Raw genomic sequence first — 17,256 nt, 5'->3', positions numbered from 1 at the left:
AGTCATCTAAGAAATGATTCAGAGCTATATTGCTAAAATGGTACATGGTATCTTCAAAACTCAAATTGACCATCCAAGCACTGTCTCAGTTTCCTGGTGGTAGGAAATACAAGGTGAAATATCCTGATGTCTCAGTATTACCCAAGCCCTCAGACCTCTAAAAACTTCACAGATGTTAACCAAAACTTTTTGAGGTTTAATATTCCTCTGATACATAAGTGCTTTTCCAGGATTTCCAGAGTGCTTGCCATTTCATGGTCTCCAGGTCAAATTAACATGATGCTATCAGTGTAGTGAAGAGGTATAAAAACTACGACCTCCAAGCCAAATTCAGCCTGTCACCTGCTTTCATTTATAAAGTTTTATTGGAACTCTATCACACATTAATTTACATAATGTCTATGACTGCTCAGTGGCAGAGTTTAGTAGTTGTGACAAAGACTATATAGTCTTCAAATCCTAAAATATTTCTTACTTGCCTTTTTACAGTAAAAGTTTCCTGAACTCTGGTATAGTAGAATATTGTCATACATGCAATGTGTCCAGATGGTCAAGGTCCCATCGACATACATTGAGACAGAGAGCAGGAGATTAACATAACCCTGAGACAAGACTGTAAATGTATGCTGCTGTCTTTCCAAGTGAATGCTAACAACATTTGATCCCCCTTCCTGATAGGTGTTGAAAAATATAGTTTTCCCAGATCAACATCTATAATACCAAGGGCGAGTAAGGAATGGTGATTTCTTCTAGAAAAGATACAACTCCAACACATAAACTATTATTAGGGCTGTCACTTTGTTATATTTATGAAAGATTATCATCCTCTGTCAAAATCCACCTTTTTTTACTCATACATACCATATCAGTGAATTAAGCAGGGGTGTAATGAGGCCCACCACTGCTATGTCCTTTAAGACTTTGAAGGTGGCATCAGCTGTACTACTTTATCTAGGATGCACTACTACTTTTGATTTCCTATAAATGAGGGATGCAGACAGTTTTACAAGCTTCTACTTGGCCCTTTATAGCATAATAACTCTTTATCCACAGGTTAGGGAACACAACGATGGTTCTGCCAGCTGCTAAATACAGCCATGTGGATGATGCTCTATGAGGATGGGGAAATGACCCAGTCATTATGTAGTCAGAAACTGAGATGGGACATATTTGGGTCAAGAGTCTAATTATTATGTATCTTTTGTACATCCGCACTCTGAAAAGGGGCTATCCTCATTCGTATTTTACCAGTAGTAATTCAGATTCTGTATCCAATGGCCCTATGAACATTCAGATATTTTTTCTCAATAAAAACTTACTTTTATAGGCTGCTGTATGCTGTTTTGGGAAGAAATAGCTATTGTATATTATTATTGTAGCATTAAAGGGCCCTTTCTTAAATAGATATGATCTTTCATTCAGTAGACTCTAAAGTTCAATAACTGGTTTAGGTTTGGAAACTGGTTAAGGGAGAGTGATTTTTCATTAGGGTAGTTGACATCAGCTTTCTTCATGACTGTTTCTCAATCTTTTTGTTTGTTTGTTTAATTATATAAATAAAATTTTATTCTCATTGGCTGTTCTTTGAAATGCCATCACCAAGATCCCTGGTTGCCTTTCTGGAATTGCCCTCTTGTTACCTCTAATAATTTGTATCCACTTTACCTCTAATAGTTATGAACTTCAGCTATTCTGAAACCCTTCCATTCCTATCTGTTAAAGTCATTCTGGCATCTCTCCTTCATTTATTTGTAGACCAATATTGTTTCTATGCAGGGACCAAATTCAAAAGTATACTAGGCATCCTTTCAGTGGTAGTAAATCCTAAATCACTGAAGAGTGTCCTCATATCAATAAACTCTCTTCCATCAGCCATGTATTGCGCTGGACCCTCCAGATCTATCCTTAGGCATGTTCTACGGGTCCCTGATTGTGTGTACTACCATATGTCCTTTCATCTTTGGACCATGCTGACACTAAATATTGACTGAGAACAAGGAAGGGAGGAGCAGATCTTAGAAGGGCAATATCCTGTTGGTTAGCATTAATCTTGGGTGAAGCCCTTGCAAGGACTTTGTGCAATGACAGGTCATTCTTTTCTAATAGAAGGCTACTCTTCAGCCTAGAAGGTTTAAGGAAATGTTGAGACTCAAACACATCTGCCCAATATTCCCATCCTGGATTTCAGAGTTCTATTCTTGTCTTATTACAGACCAAACATTACTGTAGAAGACCTGTTGGAGCTATCAGTTCAGGTTTTATCCTAACTCTGAAACCCTTATACTCAAGTCCCAGGCCATTTAGCAAAGTCTATCCTCCAGGTGAAATGAATGGTCTTTTTAAACATGTCCATTGAGTCTTACTTTCTTTTTCAATATTCCCTGGTTTAATAGTTGCCTAAACTGAGACTAGTATTCTTTTCTTTCAGAGCTCTAGGACATTTGTTGACAGATAGAATTCTTAAATTTTCTTTTGTATCATAACCCTGTACATAATCTCACACCTGTATATGCATGTCATCACAATCCACCATGGATGACACTTCTATTAAACTGACTTACCACGCATTATGGTGTCATGTTGCCATTTGGTCATTTAGCAGCCTGCTCCCAGATCCATGTTCCTACTGTCTATAATTCTACTTTGGCTCCAATTATCATAGCTTATGTTTCCTTTGCAGTAGATCCTGATAAAAGGCTTTGAGTGCAATAGTCTGTTTTGAGAGGGGTCACAGGTTGCACCAGTAGGAAATGGGAAACTGAAGCAGAAAAGAGAAAGATCTTAATACAGTGTACGCTAATGAACAGTTATGGTGCCAACTGGGGCTCGGTCCTACTGAAGGCCTCTGGGACCCTGCATGAAAATGCTTCAGAGTTAAACACATGCTACCTGGCAAATATTGAGCAGAATGTAAAGAAAACAGGAAATATAATGTTGAATACTTCAGGGGGCATTCTGGGACTTAGAGTTAAATAAGGAGAACTGAAACGTGACTCCATGAATAAAGGATTAAAATACCCACAAATGCTGTTACAGATATAAGATCTACAGAAAAAAATTCATTTAAAATCCACTTTTAAATATCAAATAGTGCATGACATTAAAAAAAAACCACCCCAAAATCATATAAAAGTCCTTATGATAAAAAAAATGTTTCCTACTTTACACTTCCCCACTACTAATCTTACTGTCCAGGATCATCTGCTATTAACAATTTATGTATGTAGTTCTTATGGGAGTTATTACATAACTGTACATTGTCTTTACAAATTTTTTTTTAACATCTTTTTTGGAGTAGAGTTGCTTTACAATGTTGTGTTAGTTTCTACTGTATAACAAAGTGAATCAGCTATATGTATAAATATACTCCCATAGACCATCCCTCTTGTGTCTCCCTCCCACCCTCCCTATCCCACCCCTCTAGATATTCACAAAGCACCAAACTGATCTATCTCCCTGTGCTATGCAGCTGCTTCCCATTAGCTATATATTTTACATTTGGTTGTGTATATATGTCAATGCTACTCTCTCACTTCGTCCCAGCTTCTCATTTGTCCTCCACATGTCCTCAAGTCCATTCTCTACATCTCCGTCTTTATTCCTGTCCTGCCCCTAGGTTCATTAGAACGTTTTATTTATTTTTTCCTTTTTTTTAGATTCCATATAGATGTGTGAGCATACGGTATTTGTTTTTCTCTTTCTGACTTACTTCACTCTGTATGACAGACTCTAGGTCCATCTACCTCACTACAAATAAGACAATTTCATTTCTTTTAAAGATTGAGTAATATTCCATTGTATATATGTGCCACATCTTCTTTATCTATTCATCTGTCGATGGACACTTAGGTTGTTTCCATGTCCTGGCTATTGTAAATAGTACTGCAATGAACATTGTGGTACATGACTCTTTTTGAATTATGGTTTTCTCAGGGTATAAGCCGAGTAGTGGGATTCCTGGATCCTATGGTAGTTCTATTTTTAGTTTTTTAAGGAACCATCATATTGTGTTCCATAGTGGCTGTATCAATTTACATGCCCACCAACAGTGCAAGAGAGTTCCCTTTCTCCACACCCTCTCCAACATTTATAGTTTGTAGATTTTTGATGATGGCCATTCTGACCTGTGTGAGGTGATACCTCATTGTAGTTTTGATTTGCATTTGTCTAATGATTATTGATGTCAAACATCCTTTAATGTGTTTGTTGGCAATTTGTATATCTTCTTTGGAAAAATGTCTATTTAAGTCTTCTGTCCATTTTTGGATTGTGCTGTTTGTTTTTTGATATTGAGCTGCATGACCTGCTTGTATATTTTGGAGATTAATCCTTTGTCAGTTTGCTTCATTTGCAAATATTTACTCCCATTCTGAGGGTTGTCTTTTCATCTTATTTATGGTTTACTTTGCTGTGAAAAAGCTTTTAAGTTTCATTAGGTCTCATTTGTTTATTTTTGTTTTTATTTCTATTTCTCTAGGAGGTGGGTCAAAAAGGATACTGCTGTGATTTATGTCATAGTGTTCTGCTTATGTTTTCCTCTAAGAGTTTTATAGTTTCTGGCCTTACATTTAGGTCTTTAATTCATTTTGAATTCATTTTTGTGCATGGTGTAGGGAGTGTTCTAATTTCACTCTTTTACATGTAGCTGTCCAGTTTTCCCAGGACCATTTTTTGAAGATGCTGTCTTTTCTACATTGCTTATTCTTGCCTCCTTTATCAAAGATAAGGTGAGCATATATGTGTGGGTTTTTCTCTGAGCTTTCTATCCTGCTCCATTGGTCTAAATGTCTTTTTTTGTGCCAGTACCATACTGTCTTGATTACTGTGGTTTTGTAGTATAGTCTGAAGTCAGGGAGCCTGATTCCCCCAGCTCCATTTTTCTTTCTCAAGATTGTTTTGGCTATTCGGAGTCTTTTATATTTCCATACAAATTGTGAAATTTTTTGTTCTCGTTCTGTAAAAAATGTCACTGGTAGTTGATAAGGATTACCTTGACTCTGTAGATTGCTTTGGGTAGTATAATCATTTTCACAATGTTGATTCTTCCAATCCAAGAACATGATATATCTTTCCGTCTGTTTGTATCGTCTTTAATTTCTTTCATCAGTGTCATAGTTTTCTGCATACCAGTCTTTTGCCTCTTTAGGTAGGTTTATTCTTAGGTATTTTATTCTTTTTGTTGCAATGTTAAATAGGAGTGTTTTCTTAATTTCTATTTCAGATTTTTCATCATTAGTGTATAGGAATGTAAGAGATTTCTGTGCATTAATTTTGTATCCTGTTACTTTACCAAATTCATTGATTAGCTTTAATTGTTTTCTGGTAGCATATTCAGATTCTCTAAGTATTTTATCATGTCATCTGCAATCAGTGACAGATTTACTTATTCTTTTCTGATGTGGATTCCTTTTATTTCTTTTTTGTCTCATATTGACGTGGCTACAACTTGCAAAACTATGTTGAATAATAGTGGTGTGGGTGGGCAACCTTGTCTTATTCCTGATCATAGAGGAAATGGTTTCAGTTTTTCACTGTTGAGAACAATGTTGGCTGTGGATTTGTCATATATGGCCTTTATTATGTTGAGGTAGGTTACCTCTATGACTACTTTCTGTAGAGTTTTATTCATAAATTGGTGTTGAATGTTGTCAAAAGCTTTTTCTGCATCTAATGAGATTATCATAGGCTTTTATCCTTCAATTTGTTAATATAATGTATCACATTGATTGATTTGTGTATACAGAAGAATCCTTGCATTCTTGGGATAAATCCCACTTGATCATAGTGTATGATCCTTTTAATGTGCTGTTGGATTATCTTTGCCAGTACTTTTTTGAGGATTTTTACATCTATGTTAATCAGTGATATTGGCCTGTAGTTTTCTTATTTTGTGACGTCTTTGTCTGGTGTTAGTATCAGAGTGATGGTGGCCTCTTAGAATGAGTTTGGGAGTGTTCCCCACTCTGCTATATTTTGGAGGAATTTGCAAAGGATAGGTGTTAGTGCTTCTCTATATGTTTTATAGAATTTGCTTGTGAAGCCATCTGGTCCTGGGCTGTTGTTTGTTGGAAGATTTTTAATCACAGTTTCAATTTCAGTGCTTGTGATTTGTCTGTTTATATTTTCTATTTCTTCCTGATTAAGCCTCAGAACGTTGTGCTTTTCCAATAATTTGTCCATTTCTTCCAGGTTGTCCATTTTATTTGCATATACTTGCTTGTACTAATCTCTCATGATCCTTTGTATTTCTGCAGTGTTCATTGTTACTTCTCCTTTTTCATTTCTAATTCTGTTGATTAGTGTCTTCTCCCTTTTTTTTTTTGATGAGTCTGGCTAATGCTTTATCAATTTTGTTTATCTTCGCAAAGGACCAACTTTTAGTTTTATTGATTTTTGCTATTTTTCCCTTCATTTATTTTTCATTTATTTCTGATTTGAACTTTGATTTCTTTACTTCAGCTAACTTTTGGGGGGTTTTTGTTTTTCTTTCTCTAATATCCTTAGGTGTAAGTTTAGGTTGTTTATTTAAGATGTTTCTTGTGGTAGGATTGTATTGCTATAAACGTCCCTCTTAGATCTTCTTTTGCTGCATCCCATAGGTTTTGGGTCATCATGTTTTCATTGTTATTTATTTCTAGGTATTTTTTGATTTCCTCTTTGATTTCTTCAGTGATTTCTTGGTTTTTTAGTGGTGTATTGTTTAGCCTCCATGTGTTTGTATTTTTTTTTCCTGTAATTGATATCTAGTCTCATAGCATTGTGGTTGGAAAAGATATTTGATACAATTTCAATTTTCTTAAGTTTATCAAGGCTTGATTTGTGACTGAAGACATGATTTATCCTGGAGAATATTCCATGAACACTTGAGAAGAAAGTGTATTCTGTTGTTTTTGGATGAAATGTCCTATAAATATCAATTAAGTCCATCTTGTTTAATGTTTCATTTAAAGCTTGTGTTTCCTTATTTATTTATTTTTTTCACTTTGGATGATCTGTCCATTGGTGAAAATGAGGTGTTAAAGCCCATTACTATTATTGTGTTACTGCTACTTCACTGATTAAAAGTAATCTTAAAAAAACTGAGCACCAAGTTCATGCTATGTTTTTCCTAATTGCTGAGACTAGAATAGGGAATGAGGCACAAATTTTATGGTCTCAAAAGAGAAAGTTTTGTAAATATCAAGTATGATAAGTGGAGCAAAGTTGTAGAGGGGAAATGCCCAATGGAACCCAGAGTTGGAGGCTTCATATCAGTTCTGGTAGACCAGGAGCTTTTCTGGTGGTAGAGGTGTTTTTTGTTTGTTTGTTTGTTTGTTTTTATAAATATAAAGGAGAAGTGGGATTTTTGAGGAGAATTATAGTGGCTTTTGTTGAAAGAAATAATATTTTACATAGAGATTGTTAATTTTGTCCTAGTGATGAGATAGAGCATAATAAGTTCAAAAGCATTACAAATAGTTTGTTTTATGTAGAGCAGGAGCTGTCAAACATTTTTTATTAAGGACCAGATAGTAAATATTTTAGGTTTTGTGAACTATCAATCTCTGTTACAACTACCAGAGTCATAGCAAGGAGACAGGCATAGACAATATTCAGACAAATTGGCATGGCTAAGCCCTAATACAACTTTATTTACAAAGCAGTCAGTGGGCAGTATTATTCAGGCGTTGAAAACCCCTGATCTAGACTGTAGAGGGCAAGGAGGTTTTGAGAAACTTGGGACCACTGAAACAATCAGTGGTCAGACTATGAATCATTCTGAATGGGAATGTTTTAGTTCCTCCTTTGTCATTAATGAGTGTTCATTGAAGGCTACAAGCAAGGTAAAAAGGTCATCAGGTCTCTAATTTTATCTTCCTTTTTCTAGTTACACAGTCATGTAGATTAAGGAGGTGAAAAAGGGGCAGATAAACCAATTAAGCAGGCACTAAAGTAACTAAAGCAAGTAAGAATGAGCTGAACTAAGCAACAACAGTGAGGACTGAGAGATGAGGTTATTTAGAAGATGTTTAAGACGTGACTGATTATGAGTAGAAAGGAAGACAATGAGAAAGATGAAAATCAAAATGATGCCAGCATTCTGGCTTGGGAAACCAGATGGTGTGAGGTCATTCACTGAGAACAGAGACATGGAGAGAGGCTGAGTTTGAAGGTGAAGATAACAAGTTTGGTTTTGAATATGTTGAGCTAAGAGTGCCCATGTTTCATCCAAATGGGAATTCCTGGTGTGTAAGGTTGTCAGATAAAATACAGGTCACCTAGGTAAATTTGAATTATAAATAATTTTAATATAAATATGCACAAAATATTGGAACAATCTAAACCAATTACTTGTTTTTTTTTTTTTTTTTTTTTTTTTTTTTGCGGTACGCTGGCCTCTCACTGCTGTGGCCTCTCCCGTTGCGGAGCACAGGCTGCGGACGCGCAGGCTCAGCAGCCATGGCTCACGGGCCCAGCCGCTCCGCAGCATGTGGGATCTTCCCGGACCGGGACACGAACCCATGTCCCCTGCATCGGCAGGCGGACTCTCAACCATTGCGCCACCAGGGAAGCCCCTTGTTTGTTTTTTAATCTGAAATTTCATTTAACTGGGTATCCTGGATTTTTATTTGCTAAATCTGGTAAACCCAAGAGTATAGTTGATGTCGTTTGTAATTAGAAGAGAGAGAGACATGGATATGAAATATAAATTTTGTAATGACCTACATATATCTGATAATGTAAGCTCTGTTGCTAACCAGATTTCTGACCCTGGCCAAGTTAACTTCACCTCACATTTATATAATGTGGAGACTCTGTTAACTGATTTTCTTTAGCCTTTTCTGTTTTAAGATAATATGTAACTATGAATACACTTTCTTGAATATATTTACTTATGATTTTTGTACCGTTATCTACTATGAACAAAATTTATTGTAATTTCACAGAGTTTGTTGCCATATTGAATTTTTAGGGAAGAACAAATTGTCCTTTGCGTGCAAAAGTGTCTCTGGCTCTGCTTTTTCCCATGCTTTTATAAAAATTAATAGCCAGCCATCCTGATATAGAAATTTTTATTTCTGTAGTACCACTTTCTCTTATTCATTCACTTTGGTCACAGCATGCTATATTTGAATCATAAATTTTCATTTATACTCGAGTCACGCTGAGGAGATATTGATCCACTTGAACGTATTTGATACGTTACAGTTCTGAATGCTACAGGTGCCTAACAAACAGCAAAATTATTTCTCCCTATTTTTATTCTCAAGGGAACTTCATATTTGAGAAACAGTCACATATGATTCATATATAGGTTTTAGGCTCCATTCTAAAAAGCTGGTTTACAGAAGGTAAGAAACGTCTCCATACACCAGCTTAGTGATGTTAAGGTCCATGACCTCCATGATTTTAAGAATGATCATAAAATAAATTTAATTATATTTTGGTAATTTAATAATACTGATATCTACAACCAACTATATTGTAAAGCATTCAATATTGTTATTACTATCACTACAGATAGTGAAACAGAAGCTCAGGTTAACTAAATGATTTACCAAAGGTACTTCACCTTGTGAATTAAGGAACTAACTGAATACAGGGTTTCCAGTCTCAAATCTTACTCTCTCCTCATTGTACCATTCTGTCCTTCTGATTTCATAGGCTTTCTTCACAAATGGTGAGTCATTTTCAAGGAAATTATACAAGGTTGTGATACAAAGAACATTAGGGAAATCTTAAACAAATTTAAAAAGAGAAGGGTCAAGTTTTCCACTCTACCAGCTGAGCTATAGCTGGTGCACTTCAAATTGTTAAGAGTCTCTCAAGTGTTTTTATCACAAAAACAAAACAATAACAACAACAAAGGGACAAATGGCCAAACTGAAAATTGTTGGATATTACTATTACCTTGATTGTGGTGATGGTATCACTGGTGTATACATATGACCAAACTTATCAAATTGTACATGCTAAATATGTGCAGTTCTTTGTGTATTAATTAAAATTCAATACAGTTGCTATAAAATAAAAGAGACAAATAAAATAAAGAGAAAGGACAAATTTCTATCTCTTAAGGAGTTAGAAATGGTCTGAAGTTAGGATGATCTGAAGACATAAGTTCAGGAATGGATACAAAAAATATTGAATAGTATTTATAATTAAATATCATCTATAACACTGTGTCCTCTTACATTATTGATGAATCAGTATGCATCCAGAAGTGGGCAATCATGCTTTTAAGAGCTTTAGAAACTAGCTATGGAAACAGCACTTGAAGAAGTTTCAGACATTTAAATTGGAGAAGAGGATATCGGTAAGGCTGAATGATGTATAGAAAGCGATTCATTCTTTGTGACATCCTAAAGACAGCACTAGGATCATAGATTAAAGGAAAGTAAAAAAATGAGAAAGTAGAGAGAAGGAAGAGGAGGAACAGAAGGGAAAATTCATATCTAGTAAGCACCTCCTGTGCACTAAGGAGTTTAATCATGTAATCACCATGCTTCTAGTACTTTACTCAGAGGTTCTGAGTTGAGAATTTGATAGGCATTCTACTTCACTCAGTATGCATTTACCTTCTAATCAGTGTTGAATTAAAAAGTTCAAGAAACTGTGACTGTCCCAAAGAGTCAAAGACCCCAGTATAGATACCAAGCTACCAAATATAACTTTTGTTTCCCTATTTTACTAAACATTTTATATTTTGATGTCTGAAGATGAAGGATGAGGTAAACATTTGTTAGGTTTTGCTGTCCAGCTTCTCTTTCCTTTTCTTCTGATACCAGCCTCTCCAATTTTCATTGGTAATTCCTCTTTCCCTCAGTTGCAGCCTATGTGGGTTAGGTGGTTCATATTTCTTGCTGTTGCATGAGTGGCTGTAACTTTAGGCAATGGATTCCATTTGCACATCTCTATGGCTATGTCATCACATGGGTCACAAGAATGGTTTTGGTATCTAGTTTTGGGCAATGAGTGTCAAATTGAGGGCATCTTTCCTTCTTCCTTCCTTCCCTCTATTTTTTCTTCCTTTCCTTCCTTCCTTCCTTCCTTCCTCCTTTCCTTCCTTCTTTCCTTCCTTTCTTCCTTCCTTCCTTCCTTTATTTTTCCTTTCCTCCTTCTCTTTTTTATTCTTTTTAAAATATATGGTTGAATAATTGAGGAAGAGGAAGGATAAGGGTACAAACTTGCAACTAGTAGATAAATAAGTCCTAGAGATCTAATGCACAGTATAGTGGTTATAGACAACAGAACTGCATTACAAACATCAAACTTGCTAAAAGACTAAAACATTGTTATTCCCACCACACAAGAAACCTTGCTTACTGGATTCAGCGCTATGAAGACATGAGCCTAGAACTGCTAGAGATCTCATATGGTGGAGCTATGAGACAGAATTATGTAATTATACCAAACAATTATCTTAAAGAAAATCAGACCTTGAAGAGAGAAAAATATGATGTCAATGATTCAACTTCCTTTAAGCTCTTAGATGTAACAAAGGGGGAAGCCAGGTCCACCCTTGAATTTTATAAACAGCTAAAAACTTATTTTAAATGATGTTGGTTTGGAGATGCTTTCCATCATTTATAATTAATCGACATAAGGGAGTGTTCTCTACTTTGACATTCTTCAACTATGTCATTCCTTATGTCACAACTTTTGTTTCCCAAACTCTGGAACCCATCAACTCTAATATGTAAGTCATTGCAACTCTCTTCCATGAGTGGTTATAAATATATCTGCAGGTTCAGCTTTTTCAGATTCCACATATAAGTGATATCATACAGTACTCATCATTCTCTGACTTACCTCACTTAGCGTAATATCTTCAAGGTCTATCCATATTGTTACATGTGGCAGGATTTCCTCCTTTCTCATGGCTGAATTATAATCCACATTTTTATCCATTCATCCCTTGATGGATACTTAGATTGTTTCCATATCTTAACTATGGTGAATAACAATGAAGTTATTATTATTATTAACAGGAGTGCAGATATCTCTTCCATATCCTCTTTTCATTCCTTTGGATATATACCCAGAAATTGAATTGCTGGATCACAATGTACTTCTAAAAACAGAGAGTAAATTGGTGGTTCCCAGAGGCTAGTAGGTAGGGGAAGAAGAAAGAGATGACAAAATCCAAATCCTCTCAAAGCTTAATGTTGAGGATCCCTGCCAGTGATTTTCTTTTATGTAGCAAAATTATTAGACAAAGGTAGAGAAGGAGAGACTTTTAGCAAATACAAAAGCTCTAAAGCAGGAGAGAGCATAATGTCTAGGAGCAGCAGAGAGATGGTAAATGTGGCTATAATGTAGGTAGAAAGGAGGTTCTCATATGAAAAGTGACCAAAGAAAAGAATAAGGGCTAGGCTTGTTTATCATGGAACGAACTTTGTTCTTTATCTTAAATGAAATGACAAGTTGTATGGGCTGGATTGTGTCCCCTCAAAATTTATATGTTGAAGTTTCAACCCCTAGTACCTCAGAGTATAGCTGTATTTGGAGATAAGGTCTTTAAAAGGGTGATAAAGTAAAATGAGCCCATTAGGATGGGGCTCTAATCCAATATGATCGGAGTCCTTATAAAAAGAGGAAGAGACACCAGAAATGCCTTTGAATAAGAAGAGACAGAGACAGCAGAGGATGGCCATATGAGGACCAAGCAGGGGGAAGATATTTGTTTATAAGCCAAGGAGAGAGGCCTGGAACAGATTCTTCTCTCATAGACCCCAGAGGAAATCAACTCTGCCTACACCTTGATCTTGGGCTTCCAGCCTCCACTACTGGGTGAAAATAAATTTCTGGTTGTTAAGCCAAATCTCTTTCTCTCTCCCTTTCTCTCTCATCTATTTCTGTACGTAACAATCGGTGTAGACAGAATTCTGGTTCAAATCTGAGTTTTTTCTACTTACTTAGTGTGAGTTTTGCTACTTAGTTAGTGTGATATTTGTTTATACTGCTCCAGAAATGTCCTTTTATAAGCAGGAGTACAACACAATGCACAATGACTGACATGTAAGGCATGTAAGGAATATTCAACTATCACTCATTGAATTAATTAATTAATTAATACCTTGACATTTAAAAATTAATCTTCAGTGTTCTCTAATTATTGTATTAATTTTATTCATAGTAATACATAGGGATACTTTGCCACTACTCCAAATGGCTGAGAAATGCACCAGTGAAATGACTAGTCAAAAAAGAAAAATATAATTAGGGTAAGAGCATTAAAATTAGCAATATTCTCAGATATTATCTACACATACTCAGGATTCCCATATATTCTGATTTTCCTGGAAACATTCTGATTTAAACTTACTATCCAGAAGTAATTATAAATAAACCGCTTTTTACTTTCAAGGGTGTCTAAGTTTGTGAAATAAATTAGATGAGACACTAGACCTATTGCCTGTTAAAGAAGAAACAGAGCGCTTCCCTAGTATTGCCACATGATGGGGGGCTCAGGAAATCATTATATGTCTCAATTCATTCTTGAACTCACACCCTAGAAAATATATCCTTATAATCCTCCCTCTCCCACCCATTATTCCACAGAGCCGTAAGAGAAAACACAGACTGATCTTATTTTTACTTTTCCTTCTCTCTAAATAGAATTCCTGTGAATATTTGAAGACCACTATATATTTCCATTCAGTCTTCTAATTTTTGCACAAGATGTTCTTAATTACATTATTTTTTTCATAATTTGTCATTTCCAGATTTCTCATTATACTGAGCACACTCCCCTGGATGAACCCTAAATCACCAATTACACCTCAGAATCTCATGGTATCTTTTCTCTCTTTCATTATACATTTCACATTTTGTTTTTTCTTGTTTAATTTCTTTCTTCCTTTGTTTCTCTCCCATTCATGAACAAGCGTAAGCCAACTCCCTGTTCCTTCTCTTTCAGTCTGTCATGTTCTTGAACTTTACCACTGCTATCATTTCATTTCTCTTGTCCTATCTCTCTGTCCCTTCCTCTGCTTACATTTTCAATCACTATTTCTATCTTCTAATTCCTCTCTCTTCTCTTCCTCTTTCTCCTATATCACCAACTGGGTATCACTAAGCATGAGCCTGTTATTAATACAGTACCACACTTCTCCTTTGTCACTGAATTACTGACAGTTGTGAGCAATATGAGTAGCAAGGTCAGGCTGTCAAAAACTGGAGTCCAAACTGTCAAATCTAAGGGTAACAGGACCTATTTTTATCCATACTCTGCTTCTATTTTCCTGCAGATCACCTTGTGTTTTAAAGTTCTGTGTAGTAATATTACAGATTTTCTTGTTATCATCACACCTAGCACACAGCAGAGCTGATCCCTGAAAAAAAATGAGTAATGAGATTTTGGTGAGATTCAAGGTGTGAAATTAACCCAAATAGAAAAGGTTTGCATTCTGAAGAAGCTGGGAGGAATAAGGAGAATTAAATTGCAAAGACAGGATTTACCTGCCACATAGATGGACATTGTTTGGAAGCTGAGTGGATAAATCTAGAGTTGGAGATATCAAAACACAGTAGTTTATACACTTAAAGGGTCCCTCATTAAATTTGTGGTTATTTTGAACAGACCTGTTGAATTTCTCATTAAAACATACATTTTAGAACTATGTATGAACTTCCACAGAGGTGTATTTACTAGATTTTATAAGAACTATTTTATTTTGACATTTAATTAAAAGCAGCATTTATTTAAAGGAAACAGGTAGCACAGGCATTAATAAGGTATGGAAGCAGCATTTCTTTTCAGATATTAAGCAGATCTGTGGTATGGAATTCAGTCTTACTACAGTGGACTAATTTGACTAAGACATAGAATTCTTATTTAAAATACCAGTTCTTGGGTGTTGCTAATCCACTTCCTTTCCTTTTCTATTTCTTTATCCTCCTCTTCCTCCTCCTTTTAGTTTCCTTTTTTTTTTAAACATCTTTATTGGAGAATAATTCCTTTAAAATGTTGTGTTACTTTCTGCTGTATAACAAAATGAAACAGCTATATGTATACATATATCTCCGTATCCCTTCCCTCTTGTGCCTCCCTCCAACCCTCCCTATTCCACCCCTCTAGATGGTCACAACGCACGGAGCTGATCTCCCTGTGCTATGCAGCTGTTTCCCACTAGCTATCTATTTACATTTGGTACTGTATATATGTCAATGCTACTCTCTCACTTTGTTCCACCTTCCCCTCCTCCTTCCCTGTGTCTCAAGTCCATTCTCTAGGTCTGCATCTTTATTCCTGTCCTACCCTTAGGTTCATCAGAACCATTCTTTTTTTTTTTTTTTTAGATTCCATATACATATATATGTTAGCACACAGTATTTGTTTTTTTTTTTCTTTCTCACTTACTTCACTCTATGATAGACTCTAGGTCCATCCACCTCATTGCAAATAACTGAGTTTCGTTTCTTTTTATGGCGAGTGATATTGCATTGAATAAATGTGCCAAATCTTCCTTATCCTTTCACCTGTTGATGGACACTTAGGTTCCTCCTGTGTCATGGCTATTGTAAATAGTGCTGCAATGAACACTGTGGTACATGACTCTTTCAGAATTATGGTTGTCTCAGGGTATATGCCCAGTAGTGGGATTGCTGGGTCCTATGGTAGTTCTACTTTTAGTTTTTAAGGAACCTGAATACTGTTCTCCCCAGTGACTGCATCAATTTACCTTCCCACCAACAGTGCAAGTGGGTTCCCTTTTCTCTGCACACAACCCAGAATTTATTGTTTGCAGATTTTTCGATGATGGTCATTCTGACCAGTGTGAGGTGATACCTCATTGTAGTTTTGATTTGCATTTCTCTAATGATTAGTGATGTTGAGCACCCTTTCATGTGTTTGTTGGCAATCTGTATGTCTCCTTTGGAGCAATGTCTATTTAGGTCTTCTTCCCATTTTTGGATTGGGTTGTTTGTTTTTTGATATTGAGCAGCATGAGCTGCTTGTATATTTTGGAGATTAATCCTTTGTCAGTTGCTTCATTTGCAAATATTTTCTCCCATTCTGACGGTTGTCTTTTTATCTTGTTTGTGGTCTCCTTGGCTGTTGAAAAAATTTTAAGTTACATTAGGTCCATTTGTTTATTCTTTGTTTTTATTTCCCTTTCTCTGGGAGTGGGGTCAGAAAGGATCTTGCTGTTGTTTATGTCATAGAAGGTTCTGCCTATGCTTTCCTTTAAGAGTTTTATAGTGTCTGGCCTTACATTTAGGTCTTTAATCCATTTTAAGTTTACTTTTGTGTATAGTGTTAGGAAGTGTTCTAATGTACTCTTTTAGATGTAGCTGTCCAGTTTTCCTAGAACCACTTGTTGAAGAGCTATCTTTTCTACATTGCTTATTCTTTCCTGCTTTATCAAAGATAAGGTGATGATATGTGTGTAGGTTTTTCTCTGGACTTTCTATCCTGTTCCATTGATCTATATTTCTGTTTTTGTGCCAGTACCATACTGTCTTGATTAGTGTAGCTTTATAGTATAGTCTGAGGTCAGGGAGCCTGATTCCTCCAGTTCTGTTTTCCTTTCTCAAGACTGATTTGGCTATTCAGGATCTTTTGTGTTTCCATACAAATTGTGAGATTTTTTTTGTTTCAGTTCTCTGAAAAATGCCATTTGTAGTTTCATAGGGATTACACTGAATCTGTAGACTGCTTTGGGTAGTGTAGTCATTTTCAAAATGTTGATTCTTCCAATCCAAGAACATGGTATATCTCTCCATCTGTTTGTATCATATTTAATTTCTTTCATCATTGTCATATTGTTTTCTGCATACAGGTCTTTTGTATCCTCAGGCAGGTTTATTCCTAGCTTTTTATTCTCTTTGTTGCAGTGATAAATGGGAGTGTTTCCTTAATTTCTCTTTCACATTTTTTATTATTCGTGTATGAGAATGTAAGAGATTTCTGTGCATTGATTTTGTATCCTACAACTTTACCAAATTCATTGATTAGCTCTAGTAGTTTTCTGGTAGCATCTTTAGGATCTCTATGTATGGTATCATGTCATCTGCAAACACTGACAGGTTTATTTCTTCTTTTCCGATTTTGATTCTTTTTATTTTGTTTTCTTCTTGGTTTGCTGTGGCTAAAACTTCCTAAACTATGTTGAATAATACTGCTGAGAGTGGGCAATCTTGTCTTGTTCCTGATCTTAGAGGAAATGCTTTCAATTTTTCACCACTGAGAGTGATGTTGGCTCTGAGTTTGTCACATATGGCCTGTAATATGTTGAAGTAGTTTCCCTCTATGCCTACTTTCTCGAG

The sequence above is a fragment of the Globicephala melas genome, chromosome 5 (genome assembly GCF_963455315.2).
Source record: "Globicephala melas chromosome 5, mGloMel1.2, whole genome shotgun sequence".
NCBI classification, from domain to species: Eukaryota; Metazoa; Chordata; class Mammalia; order Artiodactyla; family Delphinidae; genus Globicephala; species Globicephala melas.
Note: the sequence above shows the minus strand (reverse complement) of the source record.